Here is a 17,961-nt window from a genome sequence, read left to right as displayed (position 1 = left end):
CCGAGAGTCGTCTGTTTAAAACGTGTATTTTTCCATATATATACACACCCTATGTTTGAATAAAATCAACAATATGTATGCTACTGAGCTTGTCTGATGCTTTAAACACTGCGTTTAAAATTGAAGACACTCAAATGACTAAAGAGTGAGCCAGAGATCATTATAACCCAACCAGAAGAAAACCTGTTCCTTACCCTCCTCCCACTGCTGCTGGCCTTCACAGATTCTGCCATTATGCTCCTGAAGTTGCCGGCAATAGGCTACACCAGTGGTTGTCAACCTTTTCCATTTGGATTGTCAAGTTATTGTACCATTTCTATTGATCTGCCTGCCAGTTATGATTTTCCTATGCACATTTTTTGTGGAACAGTTTCATTTCATTTATAATAAAGTCTTCATATTGCAAACTCAATGTCATGTGATGAATCAAAATTCTCTCTACAGTACCAGTCAAAAGTTTGGACACATCCATACTCATTCAAGGGTTTTTCTTATTTTTTTAATATATTTTTTCCTACATTGTACAATAATAGTGAAGACATCAAAACTATGAAATAACACATAATCATGTAGTAACCAAAAAAGTGTTAAAAAATGAAAATATATTTTATATTTGAGATTCTTCAAAGTAGCCACCCTTTGCCTTGATGACAGCTTTGCACACTCTTGGCATTCTCTCAACCAGCTTCACGAGGAAAGATTTTCCATCAGTCTTGAAGGAGTTCCCACATATGCTGAGTACTTGTTGACTGCTTTTCCTTCACTCTGCAGTCTAACTCATCCCAAACCATATCAATTGGGTTGAGGTCGGGTGATTGTGAAGGCCAGGTCATCTGGTGCAGCAACTGGTGCATCTGGTCCAACAACATCACTCTCCTTCTTCCATATTGACTGACCTTCATGTCTTATTTGAGCTGTTCTTGCCATAATATTGACTTAGTCTTTTACCAAATAGGGCTATCTTCTGTATACCACCCCTACCTTGTCACAACACAACAGATTGGCTCAAACTCATTAAGAAGGAAAGAAATTCCACAAAGAATAATATATTTATATTTAAATATATTTAGATTTGTTCAATACTTTTTTGGTTATGACATGATTCCATAGTGTTATTTAATAGTTGTATATCATCACTACTTTCTACAATGTAGAAAATAGTCCAAATAAAGAAAAACCCTTGAATGAGTAGGTGTGTTCAAACTTTTGACTGGTACTGTAGATCCTCCTTGGAGAATGTAATGGAACTAATAGCCTGCTAAGCTAGCTAGTTACACCAGAGTGGGAGCTCACAGCTTACGCCCTTCCATCATCCACATCTCCCATCCACAATGCCCTAGCAAGCCACAAGCCTACTTGATGGTAATAGTGCTCACCGTTGCCCTTAGAGGCCAGTTTTGAAGGCCTTTTCGACATCCTGGGGACCTGGACGAACATCAAAAATCGCCTTGTATCTCGAGTGACCTAGCTGCTCTGAGACCCAGAGTCTCAGCCCTCACTGGCACGTTAGCAGACAGAGCCAGAGCCACACGCTTCCACCACAACCACACTGCATGCTTTGTTTGCCTCCTTATACAGTTCTGCAGCAGTAAGACATTTTCAATTCCCTCAATGCCATTCAACTGGTTTCATTTACCGCAGGCCAAGAATGCTGATACAATAACACACACACACGTGTGCACACACATACAGCTATACACACACACAAGCATAGAGAGGAAACTGATACAATGAATCCACATGGCAGGAGGAAGGTAATAGTGTCCAGCTGGTTTCTTAAGAAAGTCACGGCAGCTCCACTCTATTTATTCACATTCAGAAAACTTCATTGTCCTCAGAGAGGCAATTCATCTTGCAGCAGTCATAAACAATAGGATGGAAAAACATTCAAATGCATTGAGGCTGTCTCTCAAATGACACTCTATTTGGCTCTGGTCAAAAGTAGTCCACTATATAGGACGTCATTTGGGATTACATTTACATTTAGCAGATGCTCTTATCCAGAGCGATTTACAGGAGCAATTAGGGTTAAGTGCCTTGCTCAAGGGCACATTGACAGATGTGTCAGCTCAGGGATTTGAACCAGCAACCTTTTTGTTACTGGCCCAACTCTCTTAATGGCTAGGTTAGTATAGTCAGAGGGATGTAGTCAGAGCAGAGGAGGGCTATGGGAATAAATAAAGAGGAAAAATTGAATGTATCCTGTTCTTGGAGTATATCCTTTGATATATCCTTTGAAATACTGCACTGTCTGCAGGTATCAGTCTGGACAGAATTGAGTGGATTAGGTAATATTACAGCACTAGATTGTGCAGAGTCATAAGATGTTTAGCATACTGTTGAGGACGTCCCCATGTGGATTTGACAGCAGGGACTGGGACAATCTATGAGCTATTCTCATCTCAGTCCCAGTTTAGGCGGACTCCTGGAAGTACTTGGCCTATCCACAGGGGTACTTGAAAAGCCTCATGAGACCACAGGGTTACTGGTAAAACACACACGAGACCATAGGGTTACTGGTAAAACGCACACGAGACCATAGGGTTACTGGTAAAATGCACATGAGGGGTTACTTCAGTGTTACTCCGGGCAGAGCAAAATTTAGGTGGTGGTACGGTAACCAAAAAAGATTGGGAACCACTGCAATAGAACACTAAATTTAAAAGGTTTCCTGGATGGCTCTTGTACTGGCTAGATAGCTGCCACTTAATCTCACCATACACACACACACACAGTATGTGGTGGCCAAGTCTGACCGGAGGGAAGACTCTCTGCCCACTATGTTTCCCTCTAACCACTGAAAAGGAAACTCAAGTGACGTAGAAAGGAGGGAAATCTTCTCAAACAAATGTTGGCTATGGGGAGCAGCTTGGAGTAAAAATAACTCTAGCTCTCGCTCACAATTAAAAGCTGATGATTTATTTTTTCTTTAGATGAAAAACATGACTTTTTAGCCATCGATGGCCATAGATATAGAACATTGTTTATTATCTACGTCAATGTCCTCCATCAGAAAACGTAGGTTAGTTGATAGGCTCCCGAGTGGCGCAGCGGTCTAAGGCACTGCCAGAGGCGTCACTACAGACCCTGGTTCAATCCCGGGCTGTATCACAACCGGCCGTGATCGGGAGTCCCATTGGTTAGGGGTGGGTTTGGCCGGGGTAGGAATTCATTGTAAAATAAGAATTTGTTCTTAACTGACTTGCCTAGTTAAATAAAGGATAAAAAATATATATATATTGATACTATGGACAACATGAGATCACAAAGGGGCAGGATCAGATGTGTGTTCTCTGATGACAGGCTGTGATTAGAGTTCTGGCCATTAAAACATTACTAGAATGGAGGATAGCCTATAGTTTCTGAACAAATGGTTATGGTAAACAGATGGCCACAGAGGTGCTGAATGTTTTACATTGGGCCTCATCCTTTTTTTAAAATATTTTTTTACTTAACCTTTATTTAACTAGGTAAGTCAGTTAAGAACAAATTATTATTTACTGTACAATGACGGCCTACACCGGCCAAAGCTGGACGATGCTGGGCCAACTGTGCGCCGCCTTATGGGACTCCCAATCACGGCCGGTTGTGATACAGGCTTTCCCCAAGCCAGGACAGGATCAGATGTGTGTTATCAAATCAATCAAATCAAATCACATGTATTTGTCACATGTGGTGGATACAGCCGGCCTTACAGTGAAATGCTTACTTACAAGCCCTTAATTAACTTCTTGGTGACAGGGGGCAGTATTTTCACGTCCGGATGAAATGCATGCCCAAATTCAACTGCCTGCTACTTATCCCCAGAAGATAAGATATGCATATTTGGATTTGGATAGAAAACACTCTGAAGTTACTAAAACTGTTTGAATCATGTCTGTAAGTACAACAGAACTTATTTAGCAGGCGAAACCCAGAGGACAAACCATTCAGATTTTTTTTCTTTTTTGAGGTCACTCTCTTTTCAACTCATTTTCATTGGGAACCCAGATTTCTAAGGGACCTTCTTGCAGTTCCTATCCTTTCCACTGGATGTCCACAGTCTTTAGAAATTGGTTGAGGTTTTTCCTTTGTGTAATGAAGAAGTACGGCCATCTTGAACGAGGGTCACTTGAGGTGTACTGTTAGATAGAGGCGCGTGACCAGAAAGCTAGTTATGGTTTGTTTTCCTCCTGTATTGAACACAGATCATCCCGTCTTCAATTTTATTGATTATTTACGTTAAAACATACCTAAAGTTGTCTTACAAAAGTAGTTTGAAATGTTTTGGCAAAGTTTACAGGTAACGTTTGAGATATTTTGTAGTCATGTTGCGCAAGTTGGAAACTGTGTTTTTCTGGATCAAACGCGCCAAATAAATGGACATTTTGGATATATATCGACGGAATTAATCGAACAAAAGGACCATTTGTGATGTTTATGGGACATATTGGAGTGCCAACAAAAGAAGCTCGTCAAAGGTAAGGCATGAATTATATTTATATTTCTGCGTTTTGTGTCGCGCCTGCAGGGTTGAAATATGCTTTTCTCTCTTTGTTTACGGAGGTGCTATCCTCAGATAATAGCCTCGTTTGCTTTCGCCGAAAAGCCTTTTTGAAATCTGACATGTTGGCTGGATTCACAACAAGTGTAGCTTTAATTTGCTATCTTGCATGTGTGATTTTATGAAAGTTAGATTTTTAGAGTAATTATTTTGAATATGGCGCTCTGTATTTTCCCTGGCTTTTGACATATCCCAGAGAGGTTTAACCAACAATGCTTTAAGAAGTTAATAAAAAAATGAATGTTAAGTAAAAAATAGAAAATAAAAGTTACAAATAATTAAACAGCAGCAGTAAAATAACAAGCAAGGCTATACAGAGGCTATACAGAGTCAATGTGCAAAGGCAGGGGTTAGTTTTCGGTAATTAAGGTAATGTGTACATGTAGGTAGAGTTAGTGACTATGCATAGATTATAAACAGAGATTAGCAGCAGCGTAAAAGAGGGGTTTGGTTAGCCCTTTGATTAGCTGTTCAGGAGTCTTATGGCTTGGGGGTAGAAGCTGTTAAGAAGCCTTTTGGACCTAGACTTGGCGCTCCGGGAACGTCTTACCGTGCAGTAGCAGAGAGAACAGTCTCTGACTAGGGTGGCTGTAGTCTTTGACAATTTTTAGGGCCTTCCTCTGACACCGCCTGGTATAGAGGTCCTGGATAACAGGAAGCCGTACGCACTACCTTCTGTAGTGCCTTGCAGTCGGAGGCCGAGCAGTTGCCATACCAGGCAGTGATGCAACCAATCAGGATGCTCTCAATGGTGCAGTTGTATAACCTTTTGAGGATCTGAGGACCCATGCCAAATCTTTTCAGTCTCCTGAGGGGGAATAGTCTTTGTCGTGCCCTCTTCACGACTGTCTTAGTGTGTTTGGACCATGATAGTTTGTTTTGATGTGGACAACCAAGGAACTTGAAGCTCTCAACCTGCTCCACTACAGCCCCATCGATGAGAATGGGGGTATGCTCGGTCCTCCTTTTCCTGTAGTCCACAATCATCTCCTTTGTCTTGATCACATTGAGGGAGAGGTTGTTGTCCTGGCACCACACAACCAGGTCTCTGACCTCCTCCCTATAGGCTGTCTCATCGTTGTAGGTGATCAGGCCTACCACTGTTGTGTCATCGGCAAACTTCATGATTTTGTTGGAGTCGTGCCTGGCCATGCAGTCATGAGTGAACAGTGAGTGCAGGAGGGGACTGAGCATGCACCCCTGAGGGGCCCCGTGTTCGAGGACCAGCGTGGCGGATGTGTTGTTCCCTACCCTCACCACCTGGGGGGCGGCCCGTCAGGAAGTCCAGGATCCAGTTGCAAAGGGAGGTGTTTAGTCCCAGGGTCCTTAGTTTATTGATGAGTTTTGAGGGCACTATGGTGTAATCTGATAACAGTGTGATTATAACTCACTGTGTGTGTGGTTTTGTGGGTGGGTGTGTGTGCGTGTGTATGTGCACACAAGTGTGTTATAACAGTCACTGATTGTAACTCAATGTGTTTACCATAGGGCCCCTGAAAGGCTCAGCCTCACACACACACACACACACACACACACACACACACAGCCTCGACCCTTGGTCCCAACCCCGGCACTACTTCTTATCTAACCTGGCTACTCGCCCTGGTTGTTGCTGGAAGCGTATACTCCTGCCATCACAGCCCCATGTCAATACTGGGATTCCTGTACATGTATACACATCCTGGCCTCAGTGAGAAAAAAATAATACAAAATTGAACACATCAGAGATTTATTTTGTGTGCACTTCTTCACAGCAGAACTGGGTTAAAATACTATTTTAGATTATTTTAAATACTTTAGCTGTGTTCAATTGTGCCTGAAGAAATGTGCCGACCTGGCACTCTAGGCATGCTTAAGCAAAGGGTCAAAGTATTTGAAAGATTTCAATTAGTATTTGAACCCAGGTCTGAAGTGCACTACAGTCAGTAACCTGGCACCATCCAGAGGATTTGAAGCATTCATGTTGATCTATGATCAGAACACAGTGCTAACTGACTGTTGTACAAATGTCCCACCACAATGGATCCAAGAATAACAATGAATGTCGCAGTAAAAGTGTCCCTAGCAGGGTTTGTGACCAAATCAGCTACAGGAAACATCTGGAGCTCTCCCCAGTTAGTTATCAGGATGTCTCAAATAGAGACAGGGATGACAGGGGCTTGCTACATGATAAAACTACATAATACCCAACATGTCTGCTTATCCCTATCCACACCTATTTGGTATTCTCTTTGATATGATAGCAGAAGTTCTTTCAAGGTCACATGAATGAATAATGTGCCGCACACCTGACAATTAGGTTAAGAAAAGGTGCAGGAGTTCATTTCAGATTTGTTACAGTCGTACAGTATGTACTGTAATTCTAAATAATATTTGTGTTTTTCCCAGAGTGCTTTGGTCTGTAAAAATGATTATTTGTCCAATCCAATCAAGTGGAAATCAAAAGCTTCCTGTTTATGTTTCGGTAAATCATTATCAAGATGTCACAGGAAGTTAATTTCTCAAAGACAGGAAGTCTTCAAACTTCAGGAAGTCTTCAAACTCTTGTTGTCATGTAAAAACAGCAACAAAGAACGTCATTAGCTACGGTTGATATAGAATTAGAGTACATTTATTGTTTTAGAGGTATAAAAAGCATTCTAATGTAATAGTGCATTGTAAGAATTGTTTTTTGATCAACATAAACACTAGCACCTCCCAGACTTTAAGGGATATTTTGGCAATTTCTATCTACTTCCCCAGAGTCCGATGAACTCCTGGATACCATTTTTATGTCTCTGTGTCCACTATGAACAACGTTTGAGGTCGTTTCTCAAGCCAATGCTAACTAGCGTTAGCGCAATGACTTAGGGGCTATGGGTATCTGCTAGCATGCTAGTAGATAAGTAGGGGTGGCAGGTAGCCTAGTGGTTAGAGCGTTGGGCCAGTAACCGTAAGGTTGCTAGATCGAATCCCCGAGCTGACAATCTGTTGACAATCTGTCATGGGTTAACAAGGCAGTTAATTGTACATAAAAATGTGTTCTTAACTGACTTGCCTAGTTAAATAAAAATAAATAAAAGATAAACATAGAATTCCAGTCAAGTTAGCATTGGCTGGTGAAACTACCTCCAACTTTGTTCATACTGGAGCCACAGTATTTCTTCTAAGCAGAACATTAGATACCCCAGCGTCTCTGGTTTAGCTGCAAATTAACTTCCTGTGTAGAGTGGCTGCCGAGAAAGTGATTGAAGCCATGTTTCAGCCGGCCACAGCCCTCATACACACACACACAAACTTGCACACGTATGCGCGTATTTTGCTTCCATAAAAGGAACGGCTCTGAATCCTCATTTTCTTCAGCAGCACTAGAAGCTACAGTTGTTCTGCTTTGTTAGAGAGCCTCAGCCTAGTGTGTGTCCTTAAGGTGACTCCACACTGTGAAGGCAGTGGGACCCAGTAACAGGGAAGGCCTGCCAGGGAGCAGGGGATATGTGGACAAGGTGATTGGCAGGCACTGGGAATTCTGGAATTGTCAGGGATTCTGGAACTCTGAGAATGGGGAAGCAGCAGTGGAACTCTCTTTTTAATTAAGAAGCTCTCTGTTTCATCTTAAAAGTTCCTAAAATCCCTCTTATTTCAGTCTTTTAAGGCGCTCTCAATCCACACTTGGTGAATTGCTAGGAGCGTGAAAAATGGGAAGTCGTCCCAAAGTGGATGACATAATAAAAGAGGAAATAGTTTTCTCCAAACATCAAACAGGCATGTTATGTACAGATGTAGAATCCTAATTTGAGCCAATTTGCTACAGCAGGAACATAATCCTGCAGCATAAGGAAATGTGGATTATAATAAATTGTAACTTTTAGCAGGGGTTCATTCATTAGTCATTACCGTAAATCGAGTTTGAGATTTTAAAGTGGAAATGTTAAACCTTAGAAGCCTTTTTAAATCTCAAGATGCATTTCCTTCTGAGCAGGAAAAATCTCAGCAACAAAAGAGTGATCAAATTTACATTTTACATCTGTAGTGACTTAAAAAAAACTGTGCAGCTTACAGTGTTAGGGAACTGTTTGTTTTGTGTGTTAGTGAAGATGTACAGCTGTGTTGAGCTATTCCTTTGTAGTTGTTTTTTTTCTCAAGGCTCACTGTGTTTTGAATGCTTTCACTTCCATTACAACCTTGTAGTTAGATATCTACATTGGGATGAATATCTAAAGCTCTTCATTTGTTGACAATGTACAAATAGTAAAAACAGGGATGGTTTTAGTGTGTTTGAAGCAGAAAATGTGTGTGTGTGTGTGTGTGCGCGTGTGCGCGTGTGCGCGTGTGCGTGTGTGTGCGTGTGTGTGTGCATGTGTGTCTTTATGAATCCCAGCTGTATTTTAACTGTCTCAGGGTCAGGTCCTGAATGCCTTTTACATGATGTGTGCTGAGCTCATAAAGGTTTACTGTAATTTGTGTTTACATGCACACACACACACATACTGCCATTGTTTCAGAAAGCAATTAAACCATTCCCTCTCCTATTCTCTTATGCCCATAAGCATTAAGGTCATGTACTGTATGTGAGCATGTGAACTTCACGACCCGTATTCGAAAAACGTCCCACAGAAGGAGTTCTGATTTAGGATCTGTTTTGCCTTTTTTATATGATTACATGGACAGCGGGGACTGAATTTATAAGGAAGTGTATGGGAGATGTAGTACCCACTGTGACTATTAAAACCTACCCTAACCAGAAACCGTGGATAGATGGTGGCATTTGCGTGAAACTGAAAGCTCAAACAATTGCATTTAACCATGGCAAGCTGACTGGGAATATGGCAGAATATAAACAGTGTAGTTATTCACTCTGCAAGGCAATCAAACAAGCTAAACATCAGTATAGAGATAAAGTGGAGTCGCAATTCAACAGATCAGACACGAGACGTATGTGGTAGGGACTACAGACAATCACGGACTACAAAACGAAAACCAGCTAAATTGCCGAGACCGATGTCTTGCTTCCGGACAGGCTAAACACATTCTTCACACGCTCTGAGGATAACACAGTGCCACCGACGCGGCCTGCAACCAAGGACTGTGGGCTCTCCTTATCCGTGGCCGCCGTGAGTAAAACATTTAAACGTGTTAACCCTCGCAAGGCTGCTGGCCCAGACGGCATTCCTAGCCATGTCCTCAGAGCATGTGCATACCAGCTGGCTGGCGTGTTTACAGGCATATTCAATCTCTCCCTATCCCAGTCTACTGTCTCCACATGCTTCAAGATGGCCACCATTGTTCCTGTACCCCAGAAGGCAAAGGTAACTGAACTAAATGTCTACCGCCTGTAGCACTCACTTCTGTCATCATGAAGTGCTTTGAGAGACTAGTCAAGGATCATATCACCTCCACCTTACCTGACACCCTAGACTCACTTCAATTTGCTTACCACCCCAATAGATCCACAGACGATGCAATCACCATCACTCTGCACACTGCCCTATCCCATCTGGACAAGAGGAATGCCTTGGTAAGAATTATGTTTATTGACATAGCTCAGCATTCAAAACCCTCCAAGCTCATAATTAAGCTTGAGGCCTTGGGTTTGAACCCCTTCCTGTGCAACTGGGTCCTGGACTTCCTGACTGGCCGCCCCCAGGTGGTGAAGGTAGGAAACATCTCTACTCCGCTGATCCTCAACACTGGAGCCCAAAAGGGTGCGTGCTCAGCCCCCTCCTGTACTCCCTGTTCACCCATGACTGTGTGGCCAAGCACGCCTCCAACTCAATCATCAAGTTTGCAGACACAATAGCGGTAGTACATTTGATTACAGGGAGGAGGTGAGGGCTCTCGGAGTCTATTGCCTGGAAAACAACCTCTCATTCAACATCAATGAAACAAAGGATATGATCGTGGACTTCAGGAAACAGGGGGGTGCACCCTCTGCTATCTACATCGACAGGACCGCAGTAGAGAAGGTGGAAAGCTTTAAGTTCCTTGGCATAAACATCACTGACAAACTAAAATGGACCATCCACACAGACAGTGTGGTGAAGAAGGCGCAACAGAGCCTCTTCAACCTCAGGAGGTTAAAGAAATTTGGCTTGTCACCTAAAACCCTCACAACCTTTACAGATGCACAATTGAAAGCATCCTGTTGGGCTGTATCACCGTCTGGTACGGAAACGGCACCACCCGCAACCGCAAGGCTCTCCAGAGGGTGCTGCGGTCTGCCCAACGCATTACCGGGGGCAAACTACCCGCCCTCCAGGACACCTACAGCACCCGATGTCACAGGAAGGCCAAAAGGATAATCAAGGACATCAACCACCCGAGCCACTGCCTGTTCACCCCGCTATTATCCAGAAGGCGAGGTCAGTATAGGTGCATCAAAGCTGGGACCGAGAGACAGAAGCTGCTTTTCAATCTCAAGGTCATCAGACTGTTAAATAACCATCACTAGGACATTAGAGGCTGCTGCCCTATATACACAGACTTGAAATCACTGGCCACTTTAAGGAATGGAACACTAGTCACTTTAATAATGTTTACATATCTGGCATTCTCATCTCATATGTATATACTGTATTCTTTACTATTCTACTGTATCTTAGTCCGCTCCGCTCTGACATCGCTCGTCCATATGTGTATATAGTCTTAATTCATTTTTACTTAGATTTGTGTGTATTGGGTATATGTTGTGTAATTTGTTAGATATTACTTGTTAGATATTAATGCACTGTCGGAGCCAGATGCACAAGCATTTCGCTACACCCACAATAACATCTGCTAATCACGTGTATGTGGCCAATAAAATGTTATTTGATCATAGATCAGCACACCTACTCTGAGATGGTTGATACATACAGCCCCTGGGCTCATCACAGCAGTGGTTCCCATTAAGGACTATTGTATGGATGCGTCCCAAATGACACCCTATTCCCTACATAGTGCACAGCTTTTGACCGGAAGTAGTGCACTAGGGAATTGGGTGCCGTTTGGGACGCAACCATACAATAGTCCCTAATGGGAACCACTGCTGTGATGAGCCCAGGGGCCGTTGCTTTAGAGAGGGTAGTGTTAGGTAGGTTACTTAGTGATGTGCGATGTTTGTGGGGGGAGGCTTTCTATGCTCGGATTTCGAATGGAGTTTGTGCGCGTACTTGCATGCATACGTTTGTGTGTGTGTTGTGACGGAATGTTATGTCTTGTTGTGTCAAGAGTGGGAGGTAGATAGTTCTGTATGCTGGACTAGCCTCCTGGGACAACTTCACAGATGGTTCACGTTTCCTGTTGAACGCGCACACACACACACACACACACAGATGGTACATGTTCCTGCTGTTGAAGTTATATTCCTCTAAAGCAGGGGTTCTTAAAGGGTAACTCTCAGCCCCAATTTCAGCCTTTGCCCAACCCCTTCACTTAAAAATACAAACAATGCATTCAGGTGAGAAGTTGTGAGTGGGGGGAATTGCTCATACATTTTCATTTTGGAGGTGGGTTAATGTAGTTGCACCTGATCCCAACACTTTCTCACTAAAGCATACTTACCAGAAGTCCACTGGCACGCTCTGATAATCAAATGATGTGCATTGCGAGCAAATACAGTTCTGGACAGTTAACACACAGTGGTAAGGTGCCGAGTTCCTATTGCCACTATTCCAATTCCCCATTGGGTGCAAAATAAATATATGAAATGTGGACTCACATTTATCACAGTATTGTGTTGGGAAGAAAAGTGCAATCATTACCTTGAAAATGAAAATTAAGGGCTCAATTCAATCCAACCCGCATTGCAGTATTTACGCAGTAGCTCCTTTTCCAATGGTCAAATTAACTCACAGATTGGTCTTTGATACTGTATACAAACCTACAACTACTCCCAGGGGGACCCCTCTCACAGGTATGCTTTCACTTTTCAGAGTTAGAAATCTGTGGGCCTCTACATCACAATTTCAATGGTAGTTGAAACACTAGGGGCAAAAAGAGCTACATTTACAACTAAAATATATCACTTTTCAACAACTGTCAAAACGAAGACCAGAATTTACGTTTTTGACTATAACTAAGCTTAAAACATCTGGTTTTCAATTAACACGTTTTTTTTTCATGAAAGTTGCTCTTCAAACCTTTTCGGTTCGAGACCCAAATGAAACATTGACCGTCCTTCCGTGACCCAAATCATCCTACCTACGAGTGTGTGATTGTAGATGTATTCTCATAACTCACGACCCTCCTCTCACATGTCCAGGGCACACTTTGGGTCCCAACCCATCTTTAAGAAACACTGCTCTAAAGTGCTCACTTCCAACGTTCCCTTCTAATGCCCTTCTTCGTCCAAGCAGAGGATAGGTTCCAAATAGTACCCCATTAGTACCCAAGTACTTTTGACCATGGCCAATAGGGCTCTGCTCAAAAGAATTTCACTTCTTGTAGGATCTTAATTTGATCCAGTTTTCTACAGCAGGAAAATAATACTGCAGCAACAGGAAATGTGAATGATTATGTGGATTATTGTTAATGGAACATTTTTGTAGGGGGTGATACATTTTTCGTTAAAGCAAATCAAGTCTGACATTTTAAAGATTCAATTACAAACTTTGGAAGCCTTTTTAAACCTTGAATACAATACAAGTTTGCAAATTCTCAGCAACAGAAGAGTGATCAAATTAAGATCCTACAACTGTACGGAATCGGGTGCCATTTGGGACAGAGTTTTGTTTGTTTATCTTGCTATGGTAAAACAGTTACAGCAGCACCCATGATATTTAACATCAACTAGAGGTCAGAACGTATCTTATATTTATCTTTAATGCTCCTTGTTGTCACAACAAATATCACAGACACAAAAGCCCAGTGGTTTGAAAGGAGGAGAAACGTGCATATCAACTTGAGAGAGACTATTGCTTTTCATTTGAACTATTGATCAATGAGTATGGAGTATGTTAGTTTTCTTATCATCATTTAAAAGATGACCTGTCATGTACAGTAACATTAGCCATTATGTACACTAGGATAACTAAATGTCATGTATGGACATTAAACCTATCAGCTATAAAGATAAGCACTGGAAATACCAGCTAAAATGGGATGGCATCGCATTTCGACAGGAGTGTGTGTGTTGGCATGACATCTATCCAGTGAAAAATCCGTTGTTCGTCAGTATGATTTGTTTGGTGAAAACAAAGTGCTTCTGTACACAGAGTCATACATCAAGAATGAGAACCCATCCGTGAATTATTATGGGGTTCAAGTTGGTGCGTAAACCTGGAGTGTGATCTGAGAAATGTTTCCACCTCTACTTCTAACACCATGCCAGAGTAGACTCAGCTATTCTCTCCTGGCTGAGTCTACTGAAGTAGAAGGGTAGAGTAAGGGTCTGTGTCAGGGATGGTGCCTAATATAACTTTTAACATTCAAACTAATATCTGGAAGGAAAAAATGTTTGGTGGCTGATGTTGAAAGGTATGATTATTGTCAATCCATTTAGCAGTATTGGCAAGTCATGATAAAAGCCTGCTTCACTCGTAGACTTTCATTTTGAGAAGAGGAACATCTCCTTCTCTTCTTTCTCGTCCACCACTACCACACTATTATCCCTTCAAGCTTCCCCACCAATCATGTCCTTTCCTTTAGGGACTGTATTATATTGGTTCCATATGAGGATTGGGACCAGCTGAAGCCTGTCCTAGCCTCACCAGTAACCTGTAGCAGACCTGGCTTCAAATACTATTTGAAATCATTTGAAATACTTTAGTTTGGCTTGATTGAGCTTGCCTGGCTGATGGAACCAATAGACATGTTAAAAAGGTGCAAATCCCTCACATCTGGCATACTGAGGCAGGCTGAAGGAAATATTGAAAGTACTTAAAATATTCAAAATAGTATTTGAACCCAGGTCTGGCCTGGGTAGATATCTGGTAAAGAACTTAAGACTGGCCTGGGCCAGGTCAGGAATGGTCTGACTCTTGCCTCACTCCTCTGGGAGGCAATGGGAAGACGAAGCCAGATAAGATGCTTAACTAACGTATGTCCCCCATATGTGCAAGTTGTTAACGGAAATACTTGTCATGAGATATTTCAAATAGTGTCGATCTTCTTTAGCACCTCAGAGGGAGTGAGTCCCATGAATCACTCAGTTTATTTCCACTAACCCCATTCACAAGATCACCGTGGAGATATTTACTTCTTCAGTTTCTCCAGCTGTTCTTGTAGGTTTGTTTTAACCAATATTAAGCCTACTCCTGGAATATGAAGTGCTTTCAATGTTGAATCTCCATTAAGCATGATTTTAAGCATGTTGAATCTGGTCTGGAAACCCATCTCGTAAAGATGTATTTGAATTGAAACCAGTTACTACTATTCATTAGAAACGAGCTGAATTGTAGGCCAGAAATAAATAATATATCAACTCAAATATGCAATTCCCTTGCTCTGCCCTTTAAAGGCTTTAAGGGAAGTTGTGTGTGTGTGTGTGTGTGTGATAGGGAGAGAGCGAGAGAGGATCAGAGCTTTGAAAAGGCTGACATCATCCTCCCCGCACCCACTGTGACGGAGAGAGGGAGAGTGAGAACATGAAGGGGAGGCTTGGGGTGCTGCCATCTTGCTGATCAGATATGCATGTGAGCAGTGGCGGTTCTAGCTTGTATGGCTCCCTGGGCAAACCCCGCCCCCCCCCCAACAATATGTCTGTGAAACTATGTACTCACAGTATTATGAATGAATTGTGGTTTATTTGGTAGCATTTCGTAGTGTGACTGATTTGACTAATTGCGTTAGTACTGTACAAAGTTAGAGGTGCGCTGTTTGATAGATTCCCCCACTCCCCCTACCTTGGGCTTCTAGTGGGGAGACGTGAGGTCAACCTACCCCCCTCCCCATCTTGTACTTCTGAGTGGGAAACTTTTGCAGGCAGTAGCCTGCCTAGTTTACAAACTAGAATCAGGGTGCCTACTCCGACAAGGTTAATTGTCCCACACGGTGACCTGATATCATTGACGTGATGTGCAAATGAGCGATAGAAAACAGATCACACAAATGCCACCTTTCAGATTTTTTGGGGCGGGTGCTCCGTGCCGCCCTCAGCGGCTGCCCATGTCGCCTATACCTAAATCCACCACTGCATGTGAGTGAGTGTGTGAGAGAAGTTCCCGGGCTTAGGCTGCTGTGCCTGTGTGGGTAAATAGTTCCGGTATAACAATTCTTAAACTACAGTAAAGAGTAGCAAATTGTCAGTATCCTAAGTAGTCATTTTGTCCAGTGTTATCAAACTGAAAACAAAAATAAAGCTATATATACTGCCTGAGAATTGCTCCCAGGTTGATTGAAATGCCATGAAACATAGTCAAATTACAAGTAGTTTATAGTTATAGGAGCCCCTGCCCAGTCATGTGAATTCTATAGATAAGGGCCTAATGAATTTATTTCAATTGACTGATTTCCTTATATGAACTGTAACTCAGTAAAATAGTTGAAATTGTTACATGTTGCGTTTGTTTTTGTTCAGTATATATTGTAAGTAGGCCTATATTGTAAACAACTGGATGGTAGATCAACTTGTCAGATGACGAAGAAAGGTAGTTTAAGTGACAAAAATCCAAATGACAACTAAACACAGAGTAGTGCCTGATGTTGAGCTAGGGGACATGGACCCTGGTTTATTGGCAATGTATCCTCCCTCCCTCCCTCTCACTCACTCAAACGGTCTCTTTCTCTCGCTCTCTCTCCTCCTTTCAATCTCTTGCTGGGGATAAACGTGAACCGGTATGTCACATGAACCCCTCTATCTTTAAACTCTCTCTCTGTTTTATGACTGTGTATTTATGAGTTGAAGCTTTCCTTGATGACTGTCGTAACTTTTTATTCTAATAATATGTTCTAAAGAACAGAAACTCGTTCTAAAGAACAGAAACTCATTCTATAGATCAGAAACTCATTCTATAGAACAGAAACTCATTCTATAGAACAGAAACTCGTTCTATACAACAGAAACTCATTCTAAAGAACAGAAACTCATTCTATAGATCAGAAACTCATTCTATAGAACAGAAACTCATTCTATACAACAGAAACTCATTCTAAAGAACAGAAACTCATTCTATAGATCAGAAACTCATTCTATAGAACAGAAACTCATTCTAAAGAACAGAAACTCATTCTATAGATCAGAAACTCATTCTATAGAACAGAAACTCATTCTATAGAACAGAAACTCGTTCTAAAGAACAGAAACTCATTCTAAAGAACAGAAACTCATTCTATAGATCAGAAACTCGTTCTAAAGAACAGAAACTCATTCTAAAGAACAGAAACTCATTCTATAGAACAGAAACTCATTCTATAGAACAGAAACTCATTCTAAAGAACAGAAACTCATTCTATAGAACAGAAACTCGTTCTAAAGAACAGAAACTCATTCTAAAGAACAGAAACTCATTCTATAGAACAGAAACTCATTCTATAGAACAGAAACTCATTCTAAAGAACAGAAACTCATTCTATAGAACAGAAACTCGTTCTAAAGAACAGAAACTCATTCTAAAGAACAGAAACTCATTCTATAGAACAGAAACTCATTCTATAGAACAGAAACTCGTTCTAAAGAACAGAAACTCATTCTAAAGAACAGAAACTCATTCTATAGAACAGAAACTCGTTCTAAAGAACAGAAACTCATTCTATAGATCAGAAACTCATTCTAAAGAACAGAAACTCATTCTATAGAACAGAAACTCATTCTATAGAACAGAAACTCATTCTATAGAACAGAAACTCATTCTATAGAACAGAAACTCATTCTATAGAACAGAAACTCGTTCTAAAGAACAGAAACTCGTTCTAAAGAACAGAAACTCGTTCTAAAGAACAGAAACTCGTTCTATAGAACAGAAACTCATTCTATAGAACAGAAACTCATTCTATAGAACAGAAACTCATTCTATAGATCAGAAACTCATTCTATAGAACAGAAACTCGTTCTATAGAACAGAAACTCATTCTAAAGAACAGAAACTCGTTCTATAGAACAGAAACTCATTCTATAGAACAGAAACTCGTTCTAAAGAACAGAAACTCGTTCTAAAGAACAGAAACTCATTCTATAGAACAGAAACTCATTCTATAGATCAGAAACTCATTCTATAGAACAGAAACTAATTCTATAGAACAGAAACTCGTTCTAAAGAACAGAAACGGATTCTATAGAACAGAAACGGATTCTATAGAACAGAAACGGATTCTATAGAACAGAAACTCATTCTATACAACAGAAACTCATTCTAAAGAACAGAAACTCATTCTAAGAACAGAAACTCATTCTAAGAACAGAAACTCATTCTAAGAACAGAAACTCATTCTAAGAACAGAAACTCATTCTAAAGAACAGAAACTCATTCTATAGAACAGAAACTCATTCTAAGAACAGAAACTCATTCTAAGAACAGAAACTCATT

General features: G+C 41.3%; 1 protein-coding gene across 1 annotated transcript in view; it reads left to right on the top strand.

Moving 5' to 3' along the window:
* Positions 1-17,961, top strand: part of itga9 (integrin, alpha 9) — a 139,623-nt gene that overhangs the window by 75,568 nt on the left and 46,094 nt on the right. The window lies entirely within an intron of this gene.

The sequence above is a fragment of the Oncorhynchus mykiss genome, chromosome 20, assembly GCF_013265735.2.
Source record: "Oncorhynchus mykiss isolate Arlee chromosome 20, USDA_OmykA_1.1, whole genome shotgun sequence".
Classification (NCBI taxonomy): Eukaryota; Metazoa; Chordata; class Actinopteri; order Salmoniformes; family Salmonidae; genus Oncorhynchus; species Oncorhynchus mykiss.
This window is presented reverse-complemented; position numbering and strand designations above follow the sequence as displayed.